At 32.3% G+C, this 6,306-nt stretch overlaps 1 long non-coding RNA gene across 1 annotated transcript; it reads right to left on the bottom strand.

Annotated features, from left to right (window-relative positions):
• Nucleotides 1-259: 259 nt before the first annotated feature.
• LOC129287889 (uncharacterized) lies at nucleotides 260-3,361 on the bottom strand. Its single transcript, XR_008587835.1, has 3 exons — nucleotides 3,175-3,361; nucleotides 1,764-2,022; nucleotides 260-583 (listed from the first exon to the last, which is right to left on the bottom strand). It is a non-coding gene; the product is annotated as an uncharacterized LOC129287889 (long non-coding RNA).
• Between the last annotated feature and the right edge of the window lie 2,945 nt (nucleotides 3,362-6,306).

Here is a 6,306-nt window from a genome sequence, read left to right as displayed (position 1 = left end):
ACATCCGAAGTGTCCAAATTCAACACTTAATCTCATTAATTCACTTTGGGCCTTAAACCAAATCTAAAAGAACCAAATACACTTGATTAGCACAATATAACACATAAGCCACTTCACATGCATAATTAACCTCTCAAAGTCACTTTACACACTTGTGATCTTATACGAGGCATCACACATAATCACATATCCACTATCAAAATTGTTCCATATTTACACATCTGACTTGCACATGTGGGGCTAGGCCTCACCATATAGTCAGGGCTCACACACGTACACAGTATCACAAAAATCACATTTATATACCAGTGGAACACAGCAATCACATCATATTTACATACTTCTTGAATAGTACCTAGGCCTACCCACATATTCACCATTGTGATACACTTGGCCAAATACAATACAAGTTATACAAGCCAGTCATTAAAAATACTACAAACACATGTATGCATCCTAGTTGGCAACTAAAACACTCAGTATAATTATATATTCATTTCATCTTGAAGGTAGCTTTACCACTACCAAAAATGAAGCTACTCCTTCTGTGCTTCCTTTCCTAGCCTTTAAGAACTCTTTTCACCTGTATGAAAGAAGTAACAAAGTGAGACATACGTCCCAATAACTTGGATAAACCCTAAATATTAATTAGTAAGTAAAATCAACCATAAGAGATAAAGCAACACTATTTTTCAATAAAACTAGTACACACATGATGCGATGCACAATCAACCATTATGAGTATGCAACCACTATCAGAAAATACTCTATGCTCAAACAAGGACTTCCCAGCCTTCCACGAAGTAAGGACCACCAACCACTATCTCTGACAAAGGTATCACATATGGGTGGTTATGCTCTTCCTGAGTCATACTAGTGGATCAAAATCAATGCTTAGACTAACAGGACTTCCTAGCCTTACACAAAGTAGGGCCACAACCCCCTACCCTAGATCAAGGTACACTCGTGAATGCATTCCTAAGTCTCATTAGTAAATTAAAATTAATGCTCTAGACCATCAAGACTTCCTAGCCTTGTACAAAGTAGGGCCACAATCTCCTACCCTAGATAAGGGTACACTTGTGGATACAAATACACATGTGCCACCACACACACTCCAAACATCTCCACTCACGCACACATGTACCATTTTAACAAAATTGCTACTCTATCATTTTAAAAAACATGATACATGTAGTTTGTATAAAGTACATATAAATAATTTTACAAGATAATAGATAAAAGTGTTAATCCAGTTACCTTTCACCCTTATTACTAAGGGTTAATGTTTCCACTAATTTACCCCGATGGTGTAGATTCTCACGAACAATATCTCAAAAGTGCTCAATCTATACAATCATATACTCTTAATCAGTTCCCAATGCTCAATACAAAGAATCAATTTAGCTAAACCACATTATTTAGCACATAAAACAATCCCACTAGCACCTTTGAGTTTACTTAGCCCATTCACCATAATCACTCACCCTTAGGCCATCCAAATGACCAAAATACCCTTTTTTCTTTCTTAATCAAAACTTTAGCCCTTTTCAACTTAATATTTAGGCTAATTTGAGCCTATATCTCTAAAACTCAACCATTGAACCTCAGACCAGTCACAAAACCTTAGTTTTGCACCCAAGAGCCCTTTCCCAACCTTTTCCTCAAACTTTAACCCCTAAAACACCTTGATTCAATTTCTCTATAACCTAAATTAAAAGAAATTAGGGTAGAAATGAAGTACAGGATAGTATGAAACTTACCCAGCAAGTCACTTGTCAGATCCAACTCCCAAACTTCTAAAAACAGATGCCTTAGTAAAGAAAATCTTCCTTCTCTCCTTGTTTCACATTTTCCCCCTTCTTTCCTCTTTATTTCACACAATGATCCACATCTCATTTATCTAGATTCTATGCCATGCGTCGTGGTGCATGCACTATATGCCACAGCGTGTGGCACAGTGAGATACTTCTCATTGCTGCTTGCTCCTTTTGTTCCAAATCAACTTTCCACCACTCGATCCTATCCATTCACCAACCAATCAACACAAAACATCAATCCATCATTCAAAACCAAAAATAATCCATTAATTAACAATTAGCTCCTTAGATTAAAAGTACAAGATGTTACACTTGTGGTCTTCATTTTTCCACAAAAGATCTCAAAGTGCTTCATCTTGTGTCAAGATCATTTGCCTTAGTACTCTTTAGCTTCAAAGTGATTTCAACTTTATATTATTTTAATTGCAACCTAATCAAAAACAATAGACATCCTTATAGTACAAGGAAAAGGTTTTAATATAGTTTTATTGTCTCCAATTTGTCATAACTCTTCAATAATTTCTTTGTTATGTTAAATAAATTATAGTACTCTTTGGATTAATTACTGATTTTAGCTTTGTGTTGTACTAATTGAAATCAACCAAAAGAATCAAATGGGCTTGGATATTTACTTTTGAGTGAATTCTCTTGTAGAGCTACCTACTCCGACATTTTCAATTTTAGCATTATATATTTACTTTAGTATTTTCCTTGGTCCTAGTATGAAAATTCAGGTCAATTTGCCTTGCTGAACCATAAACCATTAAAACAATTAATGTTTTGAATGATTTAATAAAGTGTTTTGTTGACTAGCTTATTCACACTTTATTAATATAAAAAGAAGCTTACATGGTTACTTCTTCCTTGCCTACGAGAATGCTTCCACATGTAGTGGAGCCATTTGAAAGCGCTTTTGTAAGGGGAGCTGTGGGAGCACTTCTTTTAGAAGCACTCTCATAGGTGACTCTACAAGAGCGCTTTTCAACAAAAGCGCTATCGTAACCTCAAAAGGCTCATTTAATTTGCTTTATAATATTATATGCTTCATAAATTTAAAAGCAATATTCTAACTTTGAACACCATACAAGATGAACAATATACTCTCATTTAAACTTAAAAAAAGCAATGTTTTTGTAGGTTTGGTAGCCTCGATCTCAATACACTACTCTAACATTAAAACTAGTGCAAAGATTTTTAATATAATCTAATCTTCTAAACATTAAATTATAAAAAAATGTTTATTTAAAAATTATTTTTAATCTAGTCTAATCATTTTTTATGGAACCAAACAGGATGAACATTATCGACGAGAACGATCGAAATAATTGGAAAAAAGGGAAAAGAAACAATGTACCTCGAGCGTTTATACGTGTGCCTATTCTGGGTCCACGGTTGGAGATGAAGGCATGATAGCAAGCGACCAATAGTGGAGAACAAGCGGCGACCAACAACGGAGGGTGAAGTGAGAACGGCAACATGAAGGAGAACTAAGTGTGGGTTTGCTCGGCGATGCAAAGACAAGCAGGAGAGTAAACACTTCGATAGATCTATCAAAAACTTATACCAATTCTAAGCCTACACATATAGGAGTGTGTCTTCACAAAGGCTTCTGTACAGTAGGGGCATAAGAGTGCCGTTTTAGAAGCTCTCGAATAGCCTCTAGTTATTAAATAAATTAAAATATCGGAGCATTTCTTTGTAAAAGCGCCTTGAGATGTTAATCAGATTAATTTTATTTAATAACCTATAGGACTGAAGTAGGTGTTGTTTTTCTTTTTTTAATAAAAGGGATCTATTAGAGCCCTTTTTATAAAAAGCATTGAGGTAAGGCTACTGAATCAATTTTCGCTCCCATAAGTTTTGCACATATTTTTAGGAGTATTTTCTTTTTATAAGTGTTCATACTGCTCCTATATTTTTATTTATTTTTAGTAATAGTGGTTTGATCATCAACCTTGAATAAGGCCTTGACAAATTTAATGATTGGTTTTAGTACCTTGACCTTGGCCATATATCTTTCTATTATATCTCAGTTATTTGGTTTTGGATGGTGGTGTTAGGAAATCATGTAAAAGCAGGATTATATTTGCTTTTATTTTTGTAAAGAAGCAAGTATTAATGGCTCGAAGTTACAGGTTGAATAAAACTTACAGCCTTCTACTTACAGAGAAGCTTGCATGCCACTAGACTACAAGATTATTGGCTTGTAAAGTGTTTTACTAAAATAGAGGAGATGGGCAATAGTAACGCACTTATAAATGCTTTCTCTATAATCTTAACATTCATAGTGATATGAAGAGAAGTTATAATATGAAGGTTTGCGTATTGAGATGAAGCACCCTTGCTTGGAATAGTTTTGCACAACAACTGGATTGAATCAACTGATGATTCTATGATAATTGATTGATGACCTACATAACCATCCCGCTATGAAATAAGAAGAGTCGTTTGATAATAGGTAAATCATTAATTACATTATTCATCTAGTAAAAATAATTTACATTTTTTTATTTTACCCATTCATAATTTTTCGAATAAAGTAAAAGGTTACATATTAGAAAAAAATATTTTTCAAGATAGTAAATTTAATAAAAATATATTAAAAATTTTTCTGTTCAAATAATGTTAATAATATAATTATTTTTTTATTTTGATGAAATATTTAAAATTAACTTGTAAATATGTATAGGATGAAAAGAGTATCAAATATTGTTGTGGGATTCTCAAAACTTCCAACTTTAATCTGTCGCGTTGCAATAATTATTTTTTTAACTATTCATCCATCATGTCATGGTGGATCATTTTCTTTTCTTTCCTTCTTTTGGATGCTGTGGCGCAATAATTGAGACCAGATCTGAACGAAGGTTGGTTTAATTAATAATGATTAGTTTGGCATGCAATTCATAAAGTCGTGATTCCAATCTCGTGCTATGGACACAAAGTTTTTATTAATAAATAATTTATAAATATATCTATAACCTTAAAATATCTTCTGATTTTGATAAATTTTTAAATCTTAACCCATCTAAAATTTTTAATTATAAGATAAGAGGGCAAAAAAATTTATAAATTGGTCAATCAAGAACATCCGGTATTTTAAATTGAGAAAAAAAATATAAATATCTATAACGTTATATGAATGGGTATAAAAGTGATCAAACTATTAACATTAACCTAACATCGTTAACTTTAACCGTTAAATACTGACTATACATGTCATATATCAATCTTTACTGATGTGGAGTAATAAAGGGACAAAAATACCCATAAAGTGTTGATCAAGAAGAAAAATACATATAATATTACTAGAATTGATGCAAAAGTGACCAATTCTTCAAATATCTTAAATATTGACCGTTTAGTTGACACATAAGCAGAAGTTGACTATTTTTCACTATTGTAGACAAAAATTATTCCTAAATAAATTATTACGAAGATTGATCAATCATCACATGAGTATCCATAATGCTATTTTAGTAGGTGCAATAGTGATCAATCCGTCAAAATTCATGCCACATGATTTCTCTCCATCACCACATATCTTGCCTCATTCCTCCCTCCCTCTCCACTCATTTTTCTTGTCTATAAAACCTAAAATTTAATATAGTGAGATAAGTTGTACACAATCAAAAATCGAGACTAAGCGCCTCCTATACTATCCTACCTTAAGAACATTGTCACACCTTAAATAGTTTCATTCATGATAGGTTTAAAAATTTTAAATGGTTTTCACTACTGCTACAAAGAAACAAGCGATTTAATTTGATTTCAGGTCAAACCGGCATTTTCTCACATGATATTTATATAATGACCAGTTAACTTTCAGAGAATTTTATCTGAGAATATTTTTTGTCCATGTGAGCAAAAAAAAAATCAATTTTTACTTAAGTGTCAGAAAAATAGTCAACATTTAAAGGATTTGATAGATTGATTGTTTTTATACCAACTCTAATAACGTTATAGGTATTTTTGCTTCTGGTCAATAACTTCGGTTATTTTTCATGCCTTTATTAGTTCACATCAACAAAAACTGACACGTGACATGCACAATCAGCATTTAACTGTTAAAATTAATAATATTAAATTAAAATTAATGATTTAATTACTTTAATACCCAGTCATATAATACTATAAGTATTTATATTATTTTTTTTATTTTAATATATTAAATGTTCTTAATTAGTCACTTTATATATATTTTTATCTTTTTGTCTTTAATTATAAAAAAATTAGGAGTAGTGAAAATTAAAGTAGCTTTTGAATTTTGATGGTGCCTAAGGCCTGACAAGGAAACAGGATGTGTGGCCCATCTGTCGATAAAGTCTCTGTCCCTTGCCCCTCCTATATGGTAATATGGTAAATGCAGCTAAGCCATACCCTTCCTTCATCTTCATAAAATCTGCCACTTTCGTTTGCAGCTTCTTCAAATTCCTTCTGCTAAAAAACTACTTCTTCACTCTCTTGTTCTCCCTATTCAAATCAAGCT

Source organism: Prosopis cineraria, unplaced genomic scaffold, assembly GCF_029017545.1.
Source record: "Prosopis cineraria cultivar Desert tree isolate PC_DT_omini unplaced genomic scaffold, ASM2901754v1 PC12, whole genome shotgun sequence".
NCBI classification, from domain to species: domain Eukaryota; kingdom Viridiplantae; phylum Streptophyta; class Magnoliopsida; order Fabales; family Fabaceae; genus Prosopis; species Prosopis cineraria.
This window is presented reverse-complemented; position numbering and strand designations above follow the sequence as displayed.